The sequence below is a fragment of the Arachis ipaensis genome, chromosome B6 (assembly GCF_059453495.1).
Source record: "Arachis ipaensis isolate K30076 ecotype BB chromosome B6, ASM5945349v1, whole genome shotgun sequence".
NCBI classification, from domain to species: Eukaryota; Viridiplantae; Streptophyta; class Magnoliopsida; order Fabales; family Fabaceae; genus Arachis; species Arachis ipaensis.
Window position 1 is genome coordinate 123,308,751 of NC_142441.1, and position 23,669 is coordinate 123,332,419.

At 42.5% G+C, this 23,669-nt stretch overlaps 1 non-coding gene and 1 pseudogene across 1 annotated transcript; both read left to right on the forward strand.

Moving 5' to 3' along the window:
- The first annotated feature begins 2,692 nt into the window (after positions 1 to 2,692).
- LOC148562571 (small nucleolar RNA R71) lies at positions 2,693 to 2,800 on the forward strand. Its single transcript, XR_015887442.1, has one exon. It is a non-coding gene; the product is annotated as a small nucleolar RNA R71 (small nucleolar RNA).
- Positions 2,801 to 20,338: 17,538 nt separating this feature from the next.
- LOC148562572 (uncharacterized) lies at positions 20,339 to 20,937 on the forward strand (annotated as a pseudogene).
- The last annotated feature ends 2,732 nt before the right edge of the window (positions 20,938 to 23,669 follow it).

Consider the following 23,669-nt stretch of genomic DNA (forward strand, 5'->3'; position numbering starts at 1 on the left):
TTGCCTTTGTTGCTCCTCCCTCATAGCTCTTTGATGCTCCTATCCTTAGTTGCTCCCAATAGTTGTGTGGAGGAAAATGTATCCCTTGAGGCATCTCAGGAATTTCTTGGTGAGGGAATTCCTCATGCTCTTGTTGAGGTCCATGAGTGGGCTCTCTTGTTGTGCAGTCAAATGCTCTACTACTGAGCTATGGATCCTTGAGATGAATCTCTCCATCTCCCATGACTCAGAGGTGGAAGCACTTGCCTTCCCTTTCTCTGGCCTTAGGTGCCATAAATGGTTATGGAAAAATAAAAAGCAATGCTTTTACCACACCAAACTTAGAAGGTTTGCTCGTCCTTGAGGAAAAGAAGAAAGAAGTGAGTAGAAGAAGAAGAAAATGGAGGAGATTGAGGTGTGTGAATGGTTTGAATTTGAGTGGGTAGGTGTAGGTGGGTGGTATGATGGTTTTGGAGGAGTAATGGAGGTTATTTTGGGGAAGAGTGTTATGGAGAGGTGTGAAGAGGAGAGAAGAAGAGGTGGGGTAGGTGGGGATCCTGTGGGATCCACAGATCCTGAGGGGATCCTGTGGGGTCCACAGATCCAGTGGGGTCAAGGACTTAACATCCCTGCTCCAATTAGGCGTGCAAAACGCCCTTATAGTGCATGTCTGGCGTTAAACACCAGCTTGCTGCTTGTTTCTGGCGTTTAACGCCACTTCCATGCTCTGTTTTGGCGTTAAACGCCAGTCTGGTGCTTGTTTCTGGCGTTTAACGCCAGCTTGATGCTTTTTTCTGGCGTTAAACTCCAGTTTAATGCTTCTTACTGGCGTTTAAACGCCAATAAGTTCTTCCTCCAGGGTGAGCTATTTTTAATATTGTTTTTCATTCTATTTTTGATTTTTCAGTAGTTTTTGTGACTCCACATGATCATCAACCTAAAAAAAATATAAAATAACAATAGAAAATAAATAGATATAATTAAATAACATTGGGTTGCCTCCCAACAAGCGCTTCTTTAATGTCAATAGCTTGATAGTCAGCTCTCATGGAGCCTCACAGATATTCAGAGCATTGTTGGAACCTCCCAACACCAAACTTAGAGTTTGGTTGTGGCCTCCCAACACCAAACTTAGAGTTTGACTGTGGGGCTTTGGTTGACTCTGCAGTGAGAGAAGCTTTTCATGCTTACTCTCCATGGTTACAGAAGGAGATCCTTGAATTTTAAACACAAGGTTGTCCTCATTCAGTTGAAGGACCAATTCTCCTCTGTCCACATCAATCACAGCTCTTGCTGTGGCTAGGAAGGGTCTTCCAAGGATGATGGATTCATCCTCATCCTTCCCAGTCTCTAGGATTATGAAATCAGCAGGGATGTAAGGCCTTCAACCTTTACTAGCACGTCCTCTACTAGTCCATAAGCCTGTTTTCTTGAGTTGTCTGCCATCTCTAATGAGATTCTGGCAGCTTACACCTCAAAGATCCCAAGTTTCTCCATTACAGAGAGTGTCATTAAGTTTATTCCTGACCCCAGGTCATACAGAGCCTTCTCAAAGGTCATGGTGCCTATGTTACAGGGAATTAGGAATTTACCAGGATCCTATTTCTTTTGAGGTAGAGTTTGCTGAACCAAGGCATTTAGTTCCTTGATGAGCAATGGAGGTTCATCCTCCCAAGTCTCATTACCAAATAATTTATCATTCAGCTTCATGATTGCTCCTAAATATTGAGCAACTTGCTCTTCAGCAATGTCTTCATCTTCTTCAGAAGATGAATAGTCATCAGGGCTCATGAATGGTAAAAGGAGGTTAAATGGAATCTCTATGGTCTCTAGATGAGTCTCAGATTCCTTTGGTTCCTCAAAGGGAAACTCCTTATTGGTCAGTGAATGTCCCAGGAGGTCTTCCTCAATAGGATCCACGTCCCCCTCCTCCCTTGTAGGTTCGGCCATGATGGTTAAATCAATAGCCTTGCACTCTCGCTTTGGATTTTTTTCTGTATTGCTTGGGAGAGTACTAGGAGGAGTTTCAGTGACTCTTTTACTCAGCTGGCCCACTTGTGCCTCCAAATTTCTTATGGAGGACCTTGTTTCATTCTTGAAACTTAGAATGGCCTTAGATAGATCAGAGACTATATTTGCTAAGCTAGATGTATTCTGCTCAGAATTCTCTGTCTGTTGCTGAGTAGATGATAGAAAAGGATTGCTATTGCTAAACCTGTTTCTTCCACCATTATTAAAGCCTTGTTGAGACTTTTGTTGATCCTTCCATGAGAAATTTGGATGATTTCTCCATGAGGGATTATAGGTATTTTCATAGGATTCCCCCCATGTAATTCACCTCTGCTATTGCAGGGTTCTCAGGATCATAAGCTTCTTCTTCAGAAGATGCCTCTTGAGTACTGTTGGATGCAGCTTGCAATCCATTTAGACTCTGAGAAATCATATTGACTTGCTGGGTCAATATTTTATTCTGAGCCAATATGGCATTCAGAGTATCAATTTCAAGAACTCCCTTCCTCTGAGGCATCCCATTACTCACATGATTCCTTTCAGAAGTGTACATGAACTGGTTATTTGCAACCATGTCAATGAGTTCTTGAGCTTCTGCAGGCGTTTTCTTTAGGTGAATAGATCCACCTGCAGAATGGTCCAATGACATCTTTGATAATTCAGACAAACCATCATAGAATATATCCAAGATGGTCCATTCTGAAAGCATGTCAGAAGGACACTTTTTGGTCAGTTGCTTATATCTCTCCCAAGCTTCATAGAGGGATTCACCTTCTTTCTGTTTGAAGGTTTGAACATCCACTCTAAGTTTGCTAAGCTTTTGAGGAGGAAAGAACTTGGCTAAGAAAGCTGTGACCAGCTTATCCCAAGAGTTCAGGCTATCTTTAGGTTGAAAGTCCAACCATATTCTAGCTCTGTCTCTTATAGCAAACGGGAAAAGCATAAGCCTGTAGACCTCGGAGTCAACCCCATTGGTCTTAACAGTATCACAGATCTGCAAGAATTCAGTTAAGAACTGAAAAGGATCTTCTGATGGAAGTCCATGAAACTTGCAGTTTTGTTGCATCAGAGAAACTAATTGAGGCTTTAGCTCAAAATTGTTTGCTCCAATGGCAGTGATTGAGATGCTCCTTCCATGTAAATTGGAATTTGGTGCAGTAAAGTCACCAAGCATCTTCCTTGCATTGTTATTATTTTCGGCCATGTCTCCTTCTTTTTCAAAAATTTCTGTCAGATTTTCTCCAGAGAGTTGTGCTTTAGCTTCCCTTAGCTTCCTCTTCAGAGTCCTTTCAGGTTCAGGATCAACTTCAACAAGAATGTTCTTATCCTTGTTCCTGCTTATATGAAAAAGAAGAAAACAGAAAAGAAAATATGGAATCCTCTATGTCACAGTATAGAGATTCCTTTATGTGAGTAGAAGAAGAAAGGAATAGAAGAAGAGAAATTCGAATACCAAGAGAAAGAGAGGGTTCGAATTTCGAGATGAAGAGAAGTGTTAGTAAATAAATAAATAATTAGAAGGAGATGAGAGAGGGAAGAATTCGAAAATTAAATAAAATAAAAAAATATTTTTATTTTTAATTTTAATTTAAAATTAAAATTCAAAAATAAAAAAAATGAAATTAAATTAAAATCTAAATCAATTAGTTAATTAAAAAGGAATTTTGAAAAAGAGGAAGGTGATTTTCGAAAATTAGAGAGAGAATTAGTTAGGTAGTTTTGAAAAAGATATGATTGAAATAATAAACTTTTAAAATCAAACAAAAAGTCAAGTAGTTATTTGAAAAAGATTTGAAAATCAATTTTTGAAAAGATAAGAAGTTAGGAAAGAAGTTAGAAAAGATTTTAAAATTGATTTTGAAAAAGATGTGATTGAAACTTATTTTGAAAAAGATTTGAAAAAGAAATTTAAAAAGATTTTATTTTGAAAATTAAAGTTGATTACTTGACTAACAAGAAACAAAAAAATATGATTTTAAAATTTAAAGATTGAACCTTTTTTAATAGGCAAGTAACAAACTTAAAAATTTTTGAATCAATCACATTAATTCTTAGTAAAGATTTTGAAATTATGAAACAAAATAAGAAAAAGATTTTTGAAAATCAATTTGAAATTTTCGAAAATATGAAAGAAAAAATGAAAAAGATTTGATTTTTGAAAAAGATAGGATTTTTAAATTGAAAATTTGACTTAACTCATAAGAAACAATTAAATTTAAAACTTTTTGACTAAATCAAACCAAATTTTCGAAAATTATAAGTGAAATAAGGGAAAGATATTTTTTTTATTTTTAAATTTTTAATGAAGAAAGAGAAAAACAACCAAAAGACTCAAAACATGAAAATTTTGGATCAAAACAAATGATACATGCAAGAACACTTTGAATGTCAAGATGAACACCAAGAACTTATTTTTGAAAAATTTTTAAGAAAAGAAAAACATGCAAGACACCAAACTTAGAAATTTTCAAACTTTAGACACTAACAAATTGAAAATGCATATGAAAAACAAGAAAAGACACAAAACATGAAAATGCAAAGATTAAACAAAGAAATTCATCAAGAACAACTCGAAGATTATGAAGAACATATGATAAATTTTCGAAAATAAGAAGAATGCAATTGACACTAAACTTAAAATTTGACACTAGACTCAAACAAGAAACACAAAATATTTTTGGTTTTATGATTTTGTTAAAAATTTTTTTTTTGGATTTTTCGAAAGTTATTTGGAAAAAGAAAATAAAAAACTCAAAATTTTTAATAAAGATTCCAGGAATCATGTAATGTTCGTCTAAAGCTTCAGTCTAAAGAGATTAGACAGGGCAAAACAAGCTTCTGCAGGACATTACATACAACAGCCAAATTTATGGAAATCAACTAACTCCTGTGATGATAAAAGCATCATCTGAAACTCTAGAATTCATTCTAAAAAATTCTGAAGAACATAGAATAATTTATTTTATTATTTTTTTTGAAAATTTTTCGAAAATAAAAAGAACAAAAACAAAAGGCTTAAAATTAAAATAAAATTATCTAATCTGAGCAACAAGATGAACCGTCAGTTGTCCAAACTCGAACAATCTCCGGCAACGGCGCCAAAAACTTGGTGCGCAGAAATCGTGATCATTCATTCCTTGGTAACGGCGCTGAAAACTTTATACGCACGTTCATAATCTTAGTTCTTTGTCAAAACTTCGCACAACTAACCAGCAAGTGCACTGGGTCGTCCAAGTAATAAACCTTACGTGAGTAAGGGTTGATCCCACGGAGATTGTCGGCTTGAAGCAAGCTATGGTCGCCTTATAAATCTCAGTCAGGCGGATTCAAATGGTTATAGAGTTTTAATAATTAAAGGATAAATAAAATATAAAATAAAGATAGAGATACTTATGTAATTCATTGGTGAGAATTTCAGATAAGCGTATGGAGTTGCTTTGTTCCTTCTGAATCTCCGCTTTCCTACTGCTTTCATCCAATCCTTCATACTCCTTTACATGGCAAGCTTTATGCAGGGCATCACCATTGTCAATGGCTACTTCCCGTCCTCTCAGTGAAAATGATCCAAAATACGCTGTCACCGCATGACTAATCATTTGTCGGTTCTCGATCCTGCTGGAATAGGATTCAGTAATCCTTTTGCGTCTGTCATTACGCCCAGCACTCACGAGTTTGAAGCACGTCACAGCCATCCCTTCCTGGATCCTACTCGGAATACCACAGACAAGGTTTAGACTTTTCGAATATCAAGAATGGCCACCAATAGTTCTAGCCTATGCCACGAAGACTCTGATCTCACGATCAGAAGGCTAAGAGATACACATTCAAGCTTGTTTGCATGTAGAACGGAAGTGGTTGTCAGGCACGCATTCATAGGTGAGAATGATGATGAGCGTCACATAATCATCACATTCATCATGTTCTTGTGTGCAAATGGATATCTTAGAGAAGAAATAGGCTTGAATTGAATAGAAAAACAGTAGTACTTTGCATTAATTCATGAGGAACAGCAGAGCTCCACACCTTAATCTATGGTGTGTAGAAACTCTACCGTTAAAAATACATAAGTGATAATGGTCCAGGAATGGCCGAATGGCCAGCCCCCAAGTCTAAGGAAAAACGTTCCAAAGATCCATGTAAATACAATAGTAAAAAGTCCTATTTATACTAAACTAGTTACTAGGGTTTACAGAAATGAGTAAATGATGCAGAAATTCACTTCCGGGCCCACTTGGTGTGTGCTTGGACTGAGCGTTGAAGCTTTCACGTGTAGAGGTCTTCCTTGGAGTTAAACGCCAGTTTATAACCTGTTTCTGGCATTTAACTCTGCTTTGTAACCTGTTTCTGGCGTTTAACGCCAGAATAGGGTAGAGAGCTGGCGTTGAACGCCAGTTTGCGTCGTCTAAACTCGGGCAAAGTATGGACTATTATATATTGCTGGAAAGCCCTGGATGTCGACTTTCCAACGCAATTAAGAGCGCGCCATTTGAACTCTTGTAGCTCCAGAAAAGCCATTTTGAGTGCAGGGAGGTCAGAATCCAACAGCATCTGCAGTCCTTCTTCAGCCTCTGAATCAGATTTTTGCTCAAGTCCCTCAATTTCAGCCAGAAATTACCTGAAATCACAGAAAAACACAAAAACTCATAGTAAAGTCCAGAAATATAATTTTTATTTAAAAACTAATAAAAATATATTAAAAACTAACTAAATCATACTAAAAACTATGTAAAAACAATGCCAAAAAGCGTATAAATTATCCGCTCATCAGCCTACGACCTCATCTTGGGGAGAAAGACCATCAACGAATTTGGGGCGGTAATTTCCACCAAGCTATTGTTAATGAAGTTTGTTGCTGATGATGGATCCGTGGGGACCATCAGGGGAGACCTGGAGATGGCAGTCGCATGCGACAATGCCAGCCTCTCCCTAAGAAAGAAATCTAAAGAAGCATCCGGTGTCTTTCTTGCCAACCTGGATGCCAGAGTAGATGACAAACCCAGACCAGAACCAGAGGGGGACCTCGAAAAGTTTAGGGTCGGTGACTCAGATGAGAAGTTTATGTTTGTAAACAGAAATCTACCCCATGACTTGAAAGAACCCCTGATGGAGATGATCAGAGCTAACAGTGACTTGTTTGCCTGGACTCCAGCCGACATGCCGGGTATAGACCTCCAGTTCATGTTGCACCAGTTAGCCGTGAGGCTGGAGGCAAAGCCAGTGGCCTAAAGGAGGAGAAAAATGTCCCAAGAAAGGCCAGAAAAGGTGGCCAAATAGACGGCCAGCCTACTAAAAGCGGGCTTCATTCGGGAACTCGACTACTCGACTTGGCTGTTGAACGTGGTCCTGGTCAAAAAGCCCAGTGGGAAATGGAGGATGTGCATGGACTACTCTGACCTTAACAAAGCATGTCCCAAGGATTCCTTCCCCCTACCCAACATTGATGCTCTTGTTGACGCGGCGGCGGGTTATCGGTATCTGAGCTTCATGGATGCCTATTCTGGGTACAATTAGATACCGATGCACCGGCTAGATGAAGATAAAACGACGTTTATAATGCCAAGAGGGACGTACTACTACAAGGTGATGCCGTTCGGACTGAAGAATGCAAGGGCCACATACCAAAGGCTAATGAACAAGGTCTTCAGAGACCTAATCGGCAAGACGGTAGAGGTATACGTGCACGATATCCTGGTCAAGACTGCCAGATCCGGGGACTTAATAGGTGACCTAGAAAGCATCTTCGCCTCCTTTCGTCGACACAGAATGAGGCTCAACCCGCTGAAGTGTGCCTTCACCGTCGAAGCCGGAAAGTTCTTAGGGTTCATGATAACCCAAAGGGGGGTGGAGGCCAACCCGGAAAAGGGTGAAGCAATCCTATAGATGAAGAGCCCAGGAAGCATGAAAGATGTCCAAAGGTTGGCAGGCAGACTCGCCGCGCTATCTCGCTTCTTCGGTGCGTCGGTGGCCAAATCCCTACCTTTCTTTAACCTGATGAAGAAGGGGATCGCGTTCGAGTGGACCCCGGCATGTGAGGAAGCTTTCAAACACTTCAAAGAGGTAATATCGGCACCGCCCGTCCTCGCGAGACCTAAGAATAGAGAGGCGCTGTACTTGTATTTGGCAGTAACCGATGAAGCCTTGGCGGCAGTTTTAGTGTGAGAAGAAGGGAAGGCGTAACAACCAGTATATTTTGTGAGTAAAGCACTACAAGGAGAAGAGTTAAGGTATAGCAAGCTGGAGAAGGTGGCATATGCGCTCCTGACCTCGTCACGCCAGTTGCGGCAGTACTTCCAAGGACACTAAGTCATCGTCAGGACGGATCAGGCAATCCGGTAAGTACTCCAGAAACCCGATCTGACGGGTAAAATGATGACCTGGGCTGTTGAACTTTCCCAATATGACCTACAGTATGAACCCAGGCACGCGATCAAAGCTCAGGCCATGGCTGACTTCCTAGTAGAGGTGACAGGGGACCCTGCCGGGACACCGAGCACAAGGTAGAAGCTCCACGTTGATGGAGCATCCAATCAAATGTTCGGAGGAGCAGGAATCATCTTAGAAAACCCAACTGGGGTTGTATACAAATAGTCGGTCAAATTCAATTTTCCGGTGTCAAACAATCAAGCAGAATACGGGGCCCTGCTGGGTGGCCTAGTTTTAGCAAGAGAGGTCAGAGCTACCAGATTGGAAGTATGTAGCGACTCACAGGTCGTAACTTCTCAAATCAGTGGGACCTACCAGGCCAGAGACTCACTGTTACAGAAGTATCTGGAGAAAGTCAAAGAATTGAGCAAGCAATTTGAGGAGATCACGATCCAGCACGTTTCGAAGAAAAGGAACACACGGGTAGACCTCCTGTCCAAACTAGCAAGCACAAAACCAGGAACTGGCAACCGGTCTCTCATTCAGGGTTTGATAAAAGAACCAGTAGTGGCTTTACATCTGACCCAGTCAGATCCCTCTTGGATGGACCCGACCATCGACTTCCTGGAAAAGGCTAGGCTCCCCAGCGACGAGAAGGTGGCCAAAGTGATAAGGCGAGAAGTGGCTAAGTATGCGGTCATACAAGACCAGTTGTTTAAAAGAGGGCTGAGCCAACCGCTACTGAAGTGCCTGCGCCCCGACCAAACGGACTATGTCCTCAAGGAAGTCCACGAAGGATGCTGCGGCACCACATTGGAGGAAAGGCCCTAGCCAGAAAGCTCGTTAGAGCCGGATATTATTGGCCCTCTATGATGGCAGATTCGAAGGAATTTGTGAGAAGGTGCAAAAGATTCCAGGAGAATTCCAACCTCCACAAAGCACCAGCGACTAAACTTAGCCTACTGACGGCTTCCCGACCTTTCTCACAATGGGGAATCGATCTCTTAGGACCCTTCCCGGTCGGGCCAGGGCAGGTCAAATACCTGATAGTGGCCATTGATTATTATACAAAGTGGATAGAGGCCGAGCCGTTGGCTAGCATATCCTCGGAAAATTGCAGGAAGTTCATGTGGAGGTAGGTAATAGCAAGATTCGGTATCCCGGAAGCCGTCATCTCGGATAACGAGACACAGTTTACCGACAAAAAATTCGGAGAATTTCTTGCCGGTTTGGGCATAAAGCAAACGTTCTCGTCAGTTGAGCATCCCCAAACCAACGGGCAAGTTGAAGCTGCGAACAAGGTCATCCTGCAGGGCCTCAAGAAGCGACTCGACCAGAAAAAGGGAGCGTGGGCAGACAAACTGGACTCAGTTCTTTGGTCCTACCACACAACTCAATAGTCGGCCACCGGGGAAACGCCTTTCCGGCTCACCTACGGAGTAGATGCAATAATACCCGTAGAAATCGATGAGCCGAGCCCATGACTACTCTTAGGAGGAGTCGAAGAGGCTGTGGAAAAAGACTTGGTGGATGAAGCCAGGGAGATGGCCCATTTATCAGAAACGGCGTTAAAGCAAAGAATGGCCCTGCGCTACAACGCCAAGGTGCTCAAAAGAGAGTTCAAACGGGACGACCTGGTCCTAAGGCGCAATGATATCGGACTCACGACACCAGGGCAAGGAAAATTGGCGGTGAATTGGGAAGGCCCGTATAGAGTGAAAGAAGTGCTCGGCAGGGGCGCATACAAATTGGAACGACTTGATGGCAAGGAAGTGCCTAGAACATGGAACGCGGTTAACCTAAGGAGATTCTATCCCTAGCAGCCGAGGCGTGCTAGACGAGTAAGCATCCTACCGGTTCAACTAGGCGAGTAAGATTTGTATTGCTGTACACGTGGTCATTTGACTTATGATTATTGTTTGTTATCCTTTTCACTTTACATTTATATATTATTCGGCTTTGTCATGCCTCGTTAATTTCATTTGAAACTCATCGTACTCTTTGCGCGAGTGGTAAGCGAAACAAAAATGGTATGCCGGGACTGATCACCCTGGTAACCCAAAATATTAAAAGCAACAAGTCACGAGACGTTTAGCTACCAGTAAAATGGTAAGAAATAGTGGCGCTAGATAAGCAATTAGTTATGTATATGCCAAAACGGCAACCAAGTTCACCATAACTACCTTGTCACACATACATAAAAAAAGGGCAGTCAAACTAGCCAAAAATATATAAAATCTACATATTACAAAATACGAAGTACAAAGGCCAGACCAAATCACTTCTTCGGGATGTCGACGATCTTGCCATCCTTGATGGTCTTGAAAACGCCAATAGCTGAGGTGTCGAAGTCGGGAGCCAACAGCTTCACTTAAGCCTTGAGGGCCTCCTAAGTCATCAAGATGGCGTTCTTCCCTTGCTTCATAGTCTCCTTATACTTTCTTTTTAATTCGGTCGCCTCATCCTTAGCCGCAGTCGCAGAGGCCAGGGCCTCATCACGCTCCTTTTCGACTTCTTTTACCTTGCCCTGAGCGGAGTTGAGCTGACTCTCCAGAGTCATCTCCCTCTCGGTAAGCCGCGCAATGGCGGCATCAGAAGTCTTGACCTTCTCTACAGCAGTAGCCAGCTGCTCCTAAGCGGTAGCTAGTTGCTTCCGGAGTGATTCTACTTCAGCTTTGTATTTGTTATTTGCTTGAACAGAGGATTCAAGCCTATTCTCCAAAGAACAAGTCTCCGCTAGAGCAAACTCCGCCTTCCTCACTATAGCGGCTCCCCGGAGCAACGTGCGATACATCCATCTCGCCTGTGCAGGAAGATCCCCACCATGGAAGAAGTCCTCTGTGCCCGGGAGCAGTTGGAAATCGATAAAGTTCCCGGCATCAAAGTTTTTCTCCATCACGGTGAGAGCTCCCTCCGGACTAGAAGACGGTTTTCTTTTTCTGGGGTTGTCCACTATCATCACATCCGAATTCTCCACCTCGATCTCCGGCTGAGGTTCTGGGCCACCACTAGTCCCGATTATCTCACCCTGGGAAGGTTGGGACTGAGCTTCGGCCTCTATGGTATTTTGAGAAGGATTCTCTTGATTATCCGTGGCCTGGTTGTCGGGGGCCGGTTCCTCGTCGCTATCGTCAGCAAGGAAGGTGTTAAACAAATCTTCAAGGCCAACTTGCTCGCCAGCCATCGACACTGGTACAGAACACGGGAGCTCATCAGAAAAAAAAACTACTCACGTATATAATTCCTAGCTACATCCTGATCACCCATCAGAAGATGGGGATTAACGTTATTCTTCCCAAATACAGCCAACAAGATGTCGACAACCCTTTTATTCTCTGAGGATAACCTTTTGTATGTCACTTTGGTAAATGGGTGATGTCACTCCAATAGGTCGGGATGTGACGCACTCCCTCCAACGTCAGCCAAAATGGGTGATGGCCCTCCATTGGACGAACCTTGAAATACTTATCTTTAAACCCATGGTAGGAATCCTCAAACAAGCCAAAAATTCTCCTACCCTGGGCAGACCGAAAAGGCATAAAGCCTTTCTTCGCTTTCCCCTCTTTAGAAGGGTTCGTCAAAGTAAAAAGAAACAAAAACACTTTAACGGAGACCGGCAGCTCCAGGTATTTGCAAACCATCTCAAAGCAGTGGATCAAAGCCCAGCTGTTCGGATGCAACTGAGACGGTGCTACATCACACCGGTTGAGCAGCGCCATCTGAAAGGGGGAAAAGGGGATACGGACTCCCACTTGGGTAAACATTGCCTTATAGAACCATATCCAATCAGCAATTCGCGGGGCATGCAGGTTTAGTTGATAGAGCCGATCATGTGGGGTAGGGACAAAGACCTCGTAGTGGGACTCCTCGTCGGTCCCACCATACAAGTAATTGGCTTGTCGGAACTCATTGAGCTCCTTCAGATCCATCTGGTTGGGAGAATCCTTCACGTTTGAAGTCACCCAGGCATACCGGTCGTAAGGTGCTCTTTCAACGGGAGCCTGCGCAATAGGATGCGAGGCCGTAGGACGCTGGGCAATACCTACAGTGGGGCACCACTCAGTTAGTCTAAGAGATCGGGAGATCGGCATCAATACCAGAAAGCTACAGTCTACCTATCAGAAGCTTATGGTCAAGCTAAGCCTAAAGCTAGTCAAAACAAGGCCTAAAAAACCAACATCCCCCCAATGCGTTTACCTTATGCTAACAGTGTTCGATACACAATCAACCCAGAAGAACAACAACACACACGTAGAAATGGCAAATAACTGTAAAGTAAAGCTAAACAAGTGGAGAGGGAAGAAATAAAACATACCTGGATAGTTGCGTCGCTGTGAAGGAATCGAAAGGATAAGGGAAGTTTGGGGGAGGAAGGAAGATTACGGCAGTGAATATGGAACGGAGAAAGAGAGTGACAAAGGGATGCAATGGTAGAAGATGAAAACTGTATGAAGAAACTAAAAGGAAAACTGACGCATGAAGAAGCGCGAAAGACAGGGGTAAAACAATCATTGCACGTGGGGTTATGAATTACCCATTATGAGCATTAAATGCTCGGTGCAAGAAACGAGGCGAGAAGTAGTGCACTCCTGCAACGAAGAAGCCCACGCGCCCAAGAGACGTGTCCCTATCACGAGAAACCAACCAACCGACACCGCAGGTAATGAGAAACAGAATGCGCCACCTACCGCGCTCGCAACCCTAGCTGGCGCGTTGGGGCACTGTTGCGGCCCAGCCCGGCTGGCCCTATGACCAACCCGACCGGCACGCGCCTTTGTCGGGTCCGGGCGACCACTCCGCAGGGCACCACATGCCCGGATCTTGACCCGAGCACCTTCCCTCCTGGGAGCCAGCTCACCTGGTAACAGCTGGCAAGGGGAAGCTTCACGGAAGGTGGGTCTGCTCATGCGGGGCTCACCTCTGACACAGTATATATAGGAGGTCCCTACCCCTCCCCCGAGGTACGTAACCATTACTTTTTCCTCCTTACCACCTGCACACTAGACTGACTTGAGCGTCGGAGTGTCCTTGCAGGTGGCACTCCCTTCAATTCATGAAAAACTCGGGAAGTTGGCCGCTCCCACTGTTAGTTTCTATGATCCAGGCTGAGGCAAGGACCCATCTTCACACCTAATCAGTAATCCCAAATCGTTCGGTAACCGACCCACCGAACACAAACTAATCTAATTCAACCACTAATATTGTGATACGTAACAAGGGGTAAGTTATTCTTTAAAATTGGAAGGGTATTGTAGAATTCACCTTAAAAATATATTTTTAAATTATTAGATAAAAGAATTAGATTATAAAAATTGAATTAATAGTTAAGTAATGACCAAAAATAATAAATTTTAGTGATTTTTTAGCATTTTTCTTGAAAAATAAGTGTAAAATTATCATAAACAATCAAACATTTCTCGAGAGCTTAAGTTGTTTAGAAGGAATTGAAATGACTAATGTGCGAGTGCAACCAAAAAACAATTTTTTTAGGTGAAAATATGAAATATTTAATATTATATTTTGAGAAAGTCTAGGAGCTAGCATTTTTATTAAAATTTGGGCAATATTTAACTAATAAAAGAAAAGTGAGTAATCCCATATTATTTGATAAAATCTCATACTATTAAAAATACTAATGATGACTAATTAATGACTATAAATTATAAAATTTACTGATTTCCTAATACTCTTTTTATATTTTCTTAAGGGAGACGTATGTTTTTCATCCTCACGAAATTTGGTGACGGAATGGGTTACAAAAGAAAGAAAGAGGAGGAGGACTGGAGGAGAAAAAAAGAGGGGAATTATTTTTTTTGGATATACCCCAGAGTTATAATTTTGTGATCTAATTATAACGAGTCCTTTCCTTTTTCTGAATACCGAAATCATCTACATTTTTTTAAATATGTATGACTATGCAGCTGCTCTTCATTCCAAATCAAAGATCCACAAAATTAACCAACCAAAGAAATGTAAAGGATCCATAGACTCTACTAAAAAAAATGACGAGGGCAAATGATTTATTTTCTTCCCAGATCTATACTTCGTTAACCAACGGCTCTTCTTTTCTTCTCATTTTTTTAACCTTCCCATTTAATCGTTTTTAATTTTTTATCATTATTAAATAATCTTTTTTTATTTAAAAAATTTTTCTATATCAAATTTTCCCCTACCAAATGTCAATTTATATTTATGTACTTAAATAATAAAATATATGCCAATTTAAAAGTGTTCGGTAGCCGGGTACCAAACGAATCAAGTGAATGGAATGGGTAAGTGAGATGAGGGGGATTTGGACTTGGTGTTGGATGGTTGGATGGATCTTCCGAGTTGTGGTGATGGAGAGTGGAAGACTAAGACCTCGCGACCTCCCGAACTGTGGTGTTGAATAGGGGGAGCCAACTGCAAAAAGGATTCCGACGCTCAAGTCAGAATCCGTACAGATGGCAGTAAAGGTGAGTGGATAGTGACGTACCTTGGGGGATGGGTAGGGCCCTCCCCTTTTATACTCTATGTCCCAGGGTGGGTTCCACAGGAATGTTTGGTACCTTCTAGGAAATTTCCTCCTCCCAGCTGTCACGAGCCCTGCTGGAGGAGAGGGAAAGTCCGGGCGCTCCCCCCGGGTCGGTTGTCATCAATTCGCCGGGTCGGCCGCTCGGGCCGAGGCGTTGCATCAGGCGAGCCGGGCCAGAACAGTACCCCTAACGCGCCAGTTAGGGTTGCGAGCATCGTGGGTGGCACGTTATGTTTTGGTTATCTCGTCGCTGGGTTGGTTTGCCGGCAATCGTGGTAGGGGCGTGCCCCCTATGCGCGAGTGAGGCTCGTCACTTCGAAATAACATCCTTTGTCGTCTCGTTCTTTGTGCCAAGTATTTAATGCTCTTAATGGTTGATTCGAACCCTGCACGAAATGTCCATTCTGCCACTGCCTTTTGCGCTTCTAGGTGTCAGTTACCATTTTAGTTTTCTCTTGCCTTTTGCGTTTCAATCTCCAACTCCCCTACCATTACCACATTTTCTTCATTTCCTCCCCACATTCTCTAAAATTCTTCACTCTGAGTCGCTCTTACCTTGCTTGCTTTTCTCTTGGATTTTCCCCAGTTCCTCTCGATCATCATCCTTTCGGTAAGTTTCTTCTTTCCTTCTTCTTAGTTTTCTTTCACGTTTATGTTGTTTTTCTGAGTTCTGCTTCGTGCCTGTACTGTGTATTTGGGTTGCATATTTGGATCGTGCCAATGTTAGGTAGACATTATGGTGGGTAACTATTTTAGGTTTTTTATTTTTAGGCTTTTAGCCTTCGCTTGATTGTAGATTTAGCCTTTGTTTTACTGTAGATAGGCAAACTATAGCTTCTGGTATTAGTCCCGATCTCCCAACCTCATAGACTGACGCTGAGTGGTGCCCCCACTATAGGTATGGCCCAACGTCCCGTTGCGAGGGTTTCCGTCGCGAGAGCACCTGTGGACCGGTATGTCTGGGTGACCTCAGATGTGAAGGACACCCCTTCCCAAATAACCTTGGAGGAACTCACGGAGTTCCGTCAAGCAGAGTATGTAACGACCCAATTTCTGGTACGTCATGATCATACTAGAAACTGAGCGCTACCAACTTGTCTTCCTAATTATTATCTATTATTTATTATATGAGCCTGATTCGTTGTTAAAAACGTAGTTATTTTGTGAGGTACTTTTTTTCAAAATTATTTGGGTTAGTAAACTGAATGATTCATAATAAATTCACAAATAATAACAGATAAAACATTTATAAACAACCACACTTATATACATCTCAACAGTTAATAACATTCGGTTATCCAGCCTTTATTAGAGTAAAGATCTTTAGTTAGAACACCTCTAGATATAACTAGATAATAACTATATACATATATATACATACAACATCCCAGGTCCTGACCTGTTCAAGAAGTCCCTAAGCTGGCACCCAGGCTAGCCTAGACTCTATACTTACTTAGTCCCTCTAAACTACTAAAGCGAGGGAAAGTACATTCTAGGTCTTCAAAACTCAAGTAAGGTGGAACATCATCAAAAGGTGGAGCACCATCTACTACTCCTCTGCACGATCAGTCATTGCCATATGACGTCTTTCTGGTACCTCATCAAGTAGCCACATAGCAAGAGTCTCGTACACAGGACTTAGGTTAAGGTTCACGTACAAACGGGGTGCAGACGTTGGCTGGTCTCACAGTATATACATATAAACAGAGAACGAGATTCACCCTAGACTTAAAAGACTACCTAGAGCGGAATCCTCTTTGTGAACGGTCGTCAGTGAATTACAGAAGGGTACTCATGCTTCCATCTAAAGGGGTAAGGGTACACACTCACTGTAAGCAACCTCTGTCTTACAGGAGCAACAACACACTCACTGTAAGCAATCTCTGTCTTACAAGAACACACTAATCTCGATACCTCTGTAAGCAACCTCTGTCTTACAACAAAGCATTATAGCAAGGTATCCCAGGAAAGCGTTCTCAGTGGTCGTACCACCATCTATCTGACTACCTCTCTGCAGCAGATTCTTACATAATCATTCTCATTATCATCATTCATTAACATTCTCATTATTCATCATCACTTTCACATTCTTATGCAGTACCTCTTTCTTTCTCTGTTCAATCATGCTATACAAACTCTAGAGCTTTTACTTTTACAACATCTTAACTCAAACCATTTCTCTTTATCACATTACTCTTTTCTCTTTGTCTTTTTACTTTGCTCTAGTTACTCTGCTTTGATTTCTCTGCTTAATATATGTATTTAAAGCTTATGTAAATTTCGGTATGAATAGTTAGCCTGTCCCAAGTATAGGTTCATTAAGTCTATACCGAAACATTTTAACTTTTCATATGATAGCTAACCCTAGTCACAACTCAAGAACTAACTATTTTGCCCTAGTTCATTCACTAATCTCTATCTATTTTTCTGTCATTAAAACTTTACAGAATTTTCTTTGGTTCTTATCTTTTCTTCAACTTTTTATCTTTCCTTTATCTTTGCCTCAATAATATGTTCTTACCACTCCCTAAGTATTTTATGAAGGTAATTATAAGATTCTGCGCTTAAAGTTGTCTTTCTAAAGCTTTTACAGAAAACTGCCTTTTCTGTATTATTTTATTATTTTTATTAAAATATTATTTTTAATTAAATATTATTATTTAATATTTTATTATTATTTATTATTTTATCATTAATTTTCGAAAATTAACTTACCTTTTACATTTAACCTTTAAAATTCACTTTTTACTACCCGTAACTTTTAATATTTCTACTTTAACCACCCTAACTTTTAGAAACTACCAAATAACCCCTTAAACACCAAAATTTTTACTTCCTTGCCCTTTTAAGGATCTAAAGCCTGTTCTTCATTGTTCTTCATCACACTCAAAGTGTTCTTGATGTTCTTCGTAAATTCTTCAGATTCTTTCTCTATTTTTACCCGTTTTTCAATTATTTCAGCAACCGATTTTTACCGTAATTCAAAATAAAATTGCAGCCACTAAAACCCCATATTTTCTACATTATTTCAACATAAATTGAACCTCAATTTAAGCCAAGGGTTTTTTTTTTCAGCAGCCCCAAGAACACAAGTTTATAGCTTGAATTTCATCAAATTTCATCAAAATTTCACCAAATTTTCACCAAAAATCAATCATATATGAAACCAATTTTTAGCACAGTCAAATCATACAACATTCACACAACTCAAACATAATCAATCAAGATTAATTTCATCAAACCCTACCTGGTTTTGCTGCTCCTAATTCAGTTAGGCTTTCAGGTGGTCCTTAAGCACTTTTTCCACCTAAATCACATCAAGAACAACTTTAAATCCACAAACTCTCAACTGACCAAATCTTCCTCAATATGTTAGGAAGAGATATCTCACCTTAGACTTACTGGAAATTAACGTTTTTTGGCCCTCAAGTCAAGTTAAGCATGATTCCTAAGGAAGAACATCAAGAAAACACATGTTTAAGCATGTTTCCTTAAAAATCGAATTAAAGATGGAGCGAGACAGCCATCTCACCTTATTTCCAGCCTTGATATGTTATATGGTTATGTAGAGAAAGAAGAGAGGATCATTTGGTGAAATCGGAGTTTTGATTTGAGTTTTAGTTTAGAAGAAATCAAGCTTTGAAGATTAAGTGTTCATGAAAGTTTCTCTCTTTTCTCTCTTTTTATTTTCGTCCAAAATGAAGAAATGAGACAGCCTTGGAGTGTCTTGGGAGTGTAGGGTGAGTTGTGATTGGTTGGTTTGGAGGTGGGTTAAAATAATATTAAAATATCTCAGGTATATAACTACTAAAACTAGATGTATCGGAACACTTGTAAAAACATCTCTAAAATTTCTTTTCTAAGCTACTAGCATAAATGACACTAGTAACACATTTAATATGAGAATAGAACATGTATGATGAGGCATTATCATTGCTAAAGTCATCAAAGAGTGCTGGTGCTAAGCTGCACCAGTAAACTGTGAACCCGGTTAAACCGATTTTCTATTTTTAACTAAAACTGACCAGGTAACCTTATAATATCATTCAAGAAGCTTCTAATACTAATATAATGATAATATCATCCTATTATCTCTCTTCTCTCTTAAATCGAGTCTGGTTTATCAAACAGAGACTATTTACGAAAAAACCGAATCAAAACTCCTAACCGATACAGTTCAAAAACTAGGTTCTTCGTGACTGTTTTATCGAGCTTGCCTCAAAAGAGGTCCTAGCTTAAACATGGCATAATGACAATGAGGATTGAAATGCTTGATGATATAACAGAGGTTCTCCCCTTACTGATCTTCCGGAGAAATTCGTATTTTCAGAAAAGATCTCACGTACTCGAAAATCGGGGTTGTTACAGAGTACCTATGCGGGGGAGGTCATGAGGAGGAAAACTATGAGGTGTTTATACCTAATGACTGGGAACAGATATGCCATCTGAACCTACACACTCCCCGGGTCGCCGATTGGATCTGGATGTACAAAACTATGTTTACCAATTTGGGGATTCGTATTCCCTTCTCCCCCTTTCAAATGGCGCTGCTTAACCGATGTGATGTGGCGCCGTCTCAACTGCATCCGAACAGCTGGGCCTCTATTCGCTGTTTCGAGATAGTTTGTGAGTTTTTAGAGCTATCGGCCTTAGTGGAGGTCTTCTTGTTTCTTTTTGTTCTGACGAATTCCTCTAAAGAGGGTAGAGCTAAGAAGGATTTCATGTTGTTTTGATCAGCCCAAGGTCGGAGGATCTTTGGCCTGTTTGAGGATTCCTACCACGGCTTTAAAGATAAATATTTCAAGGTTTGCTCCGTCGCAGGTTGGCACCCCTTCTGGCTGACTCTGGAGGGGGAATGTCGAATCCCGACCTATTGAAGTTTTGGGGCGGGGAATAATGCGTTCACGAAGGTGACGTATAAAGGATTGTCCCCTGAGAACAAAAATATTACGACGTGTTGCTGGCTGTGTTTGGGAAAAATCACGTCAATCCCCACCTCCTGATGAGGGACCCTGAAATGGGCAAAGCCTATATTTGTGAGTTCCCCGTGTGGTCGTTGACTCCATCTTTACTTGTTTATCTTCAATTTTTTAAACCATTTTTGTTTTTTCTTTGACTTTGCAGTATCTATGGCTGCCAACCAGGTTGGTCTTGATAATCTGATGTCCAAATTCCTCCTTGATGACGAAGACAGCTCCACTACTCCTCCCGTAGATCCCACTGTTTCCCCTGGCCCTGAAATTCAATCCTGCCCTCTACAGGGGGAAGTTGCCGGGACAAGCAACAACCCGGTTCTCCCACCTGAAGAGGCCTCGGGGGAAGGGGGAGGTCTAGAAGTCACATTCAACGACAAACCCAGAAAGAAGAAACTAACCTCTTCCCTAGAGGGAGCACTTACAGTCATGGAGAAGAACTTTGACGCCGGTTATTTTATCGACGCCCAGCTTCTTCCTGGGATGGAGGAGTTCTTTGATGGTGGGGACCTGGCCTCCCAGGCCAAGTGGGTCTACCGTACTCTGCTCCAGAATGTCGCGATTGCGAGGAAAGCGGAGCCCGTGTTGGCTGGTGCCCGGAATTTGGAAGGAAAGCTTCAAGGTGTTGTTAAGTCTGTCGAGAGGGCGAAGGCGGAGGTGACTACATTGAAAGCCCAACTGGCTACTTCAGAGAAGAAGTTAATGGCTTCCGACAAAGCGATCGCCCAGCTTTCCGAGCGCGAGCTCGCCTTGGAGGGCCAGGTTTCTGCTGCGCAAGCTCGGGTGGCTGAGCTGGAGAAGGAACTGGCCACTTCGGTTGCCTCAGCTGATGCTACCAAGGCTGAGGTTGCTGCTTTAAAGAAAAAGAACAAAGAGACCGTGAAGGAGGCAGGGGACGTCATCTTGGCTACCAACAAAGCGATCAAGGCCCAGGTGAAGCTCCTAGCTCTCATGTTTGACGTGTCCGCCGTGGGCACCTTCAAGACCATCAAGGATGGGAAGATTGTTAATCTCTCTAAGAAATGAGTTATTTGTACTTTGTCTCTTTGTTTTTGTTTGGTAGTTTGTGAGACAAATTTTGCCGTTCTACCATTCTGACTTTTTGAAGCCGTCTTGGGGCTTTTTATGTGTAATTACTTAACTTTGAAACAATGTTATGAGAAAAACGAAGCCGAGTCATGGCTTTTTTGTTTATCCGTATGAAATTTGGCCTTTTTTAATAGCCGTTTGTCATAGCGTTTGCAACTTCAATGGTTCCCGGGGTGATCAGTCCCGGGATTCCGTGTTGTTATCGAATCGGTTAATTTTCCAAGCAAAGTAATTTAAACAATTCGAACAGTGTGTTAAAATATCAAACAAGAAAAGAACAAAGTGTAATATGAACACAATTATATCATGATAAATTGCAATTCACGTAAACAACAAATGGGAGATAATGTGAACATAAGATAATACGGGCCTTACTAAACCGGGACATCGCCTGCCCGCCGGGTGCACTTCGGCTTCTAGGAGTAGAACCTTCTTAGGTTTCTTGCATTCTAAGTTCTGGGAACTTCCCTACCGTCCAGTCGTTCCAGCTTATAGGCTCCGTTGCCGACTACTTCCTTTATCCTGTATGGCCCTTCCCAATTTGCTGCTAAATTTTTCCTTCCACTGGTGTCGAGAGCCCTACGTCGTTGCGTCGTAAGACCAGGTCGTTTGGCTTGAAATCTCTCTTTAGCACTTTGGCGTTGTAACGCAGGGCCATTCTTTGTTTTAACGCTGTCTCCGACAAGTGGGTCATCTCTCTAGTCTCATCAACTAAGTCCTTCTCCACGGCTTCCTTGACTCCTCCCAAGAGTAGTCGTGGGCCCGGTTCCCCAATTTCCACGGGTATTATCGCGTCGACCCCATAGGTGAGTCGGAATGGCGTCTCCCTGGTGGAGGACTGCTGCGTTGTGTGATAGGACCACAGGACTAACGCTAGCTCGTCTGCCCAGGCTCCCTTCTTCTGGTCGAGTCACTTTTTAAATCCTTGTAGGATGACCTTGTTTGCTGCTTCGACTTGGCCGTTAGTTTGGGGGTGCTCGACAGACGAGAACTTCTGCTTTATCCCTAAATCGGCAAGAAATTCCCCGAACTTTTTGTCGGCAAACTGTGTTCTGTTGTTCGAGATGACGACTTCTGGGATTCTGAATCTGGCTATTATTTGCCTCCATATGAACTTTCGGCAGTTCGCCGAGGATATGCTGGCCAACGGCTTGGCCTCCACCCACTTGGTGTAATAATCGATGGCAACAATTAGGTACTTGACCTGCATAGGCCCGACCAGGAAAGGTCCTAACAAGTTGACGCCCCATTGGGAGAATGGTCGGGAGGCCATCAGTAGGCTTAGTTCAACCGCCAGCGCTTTGTGAAAGTTGGCATTTTCCTGGCATCTCCTGCATTTCTTCACGAACTCTTGGGAATCCAACATCATTGAGGGCCAATAGTAGCCGACCTGACGAGCTTTTGAGCTAAGGCCTTTCCTCCGATGTGGTGGCCACAACACCCCTCGTAGACTTCGCTTAACACGTAGTCCGTCTGGTCGGGGCGTAGGCACTTCAATAAAGGTTGGTTCAGCCCTTTCTTAAATAGTTGGCCTTGTATTATTGTATATTTGGCCGCTTCTCTCTTCAGTGTTTTTGCTGTCTTGTCATCATCAGGGAGCTTACCGTTTTCCAAGAAATCGGTTATTGGATCCATCCATGAGGGAAAGTCGGCCGCCTGAGTTATATGCAAGGTCACTATTGGTTCCTTCACTAAGCCTTAAATCAGAGATCGATTCCCCCTTCCTAGCTTCGTGCTTTCCAGCTTTGATAGGAGGTTGGCTCGGGTGTTCCTCTCCCTCGGAACATGCTGCACTGTGACCTCGTCGAACTCCTCGCTCAAATTTTGGACATTCTCCAAGTATTTTTGCAGCAGTGAGTCCCTGGCCTGATACGTTCCATTAATCTGGGATGTGACGACCTGAGAATCGCTGCATACCTCCACTCTGGTGGCCCCAACTTCCCTTGCCAAGAGTAGGCTGCCCAGAAGGGCCTCATATTCTGCTTGGTTATTAGACACCGGGAACTTGAATTTGACTGATCGCTCATACACGACTCCAGTTGGACTCTCTAGGATGATCCTCGCTCCCCCGAACGTTTGGTTGGAGGCTCCGTCTACATGGAGTTTCCACCGTGTGCTCGGTGCCTCGAGAGGGTTTCCCGTTACTCCCACCAGGAAATCGGCCATTGCTTGGGCCTTGATTGCATGTCTGGGTTCGTACTGCAGGTCATACTGAGACAGTTCGATTACCCAAGTCATCGTTCTACCCGCCAGGTCGGGTTTTTGTAGTACTTGGCGGATCGCTTGGTCCGTCCTGACGATTATCTGGTGTCCTTGGAAATATTGTCGCAACCTACGGGAGGAGGTCAGGAGCGCATATGCCAGCTTTTCTAGCTTACTGTACCTCAATTCTGCCCCTTGCAACGCCTTGCTCACAAAGTAGACCGGCTGCTGGATCTTTCCCTCTTCCCATACCAGGACACTCGCCAAAGCCTCGTCAGTTACTGCTAAGTACAAGAACAGCGTCTCTCCATTCCTGGGTTTGCCGAGGACAGGGGGTGCCGAGATTATGCTCTTGAAGTGATTGAAGGCTTCCTCGCACACCGGGGTCCATTCAAACACTATCCCTGTTTTCATCAAGTTGAAGAACGGAAGAGCTTTGGCAGTCGACGCGCCAAGAAACCGGGATAGCGCCGTGAGTCTTCCCGCCAGCCTCTGAACGTCTTTAACACATCCTAGGCTCGTCATTTGCAAGATTGCTT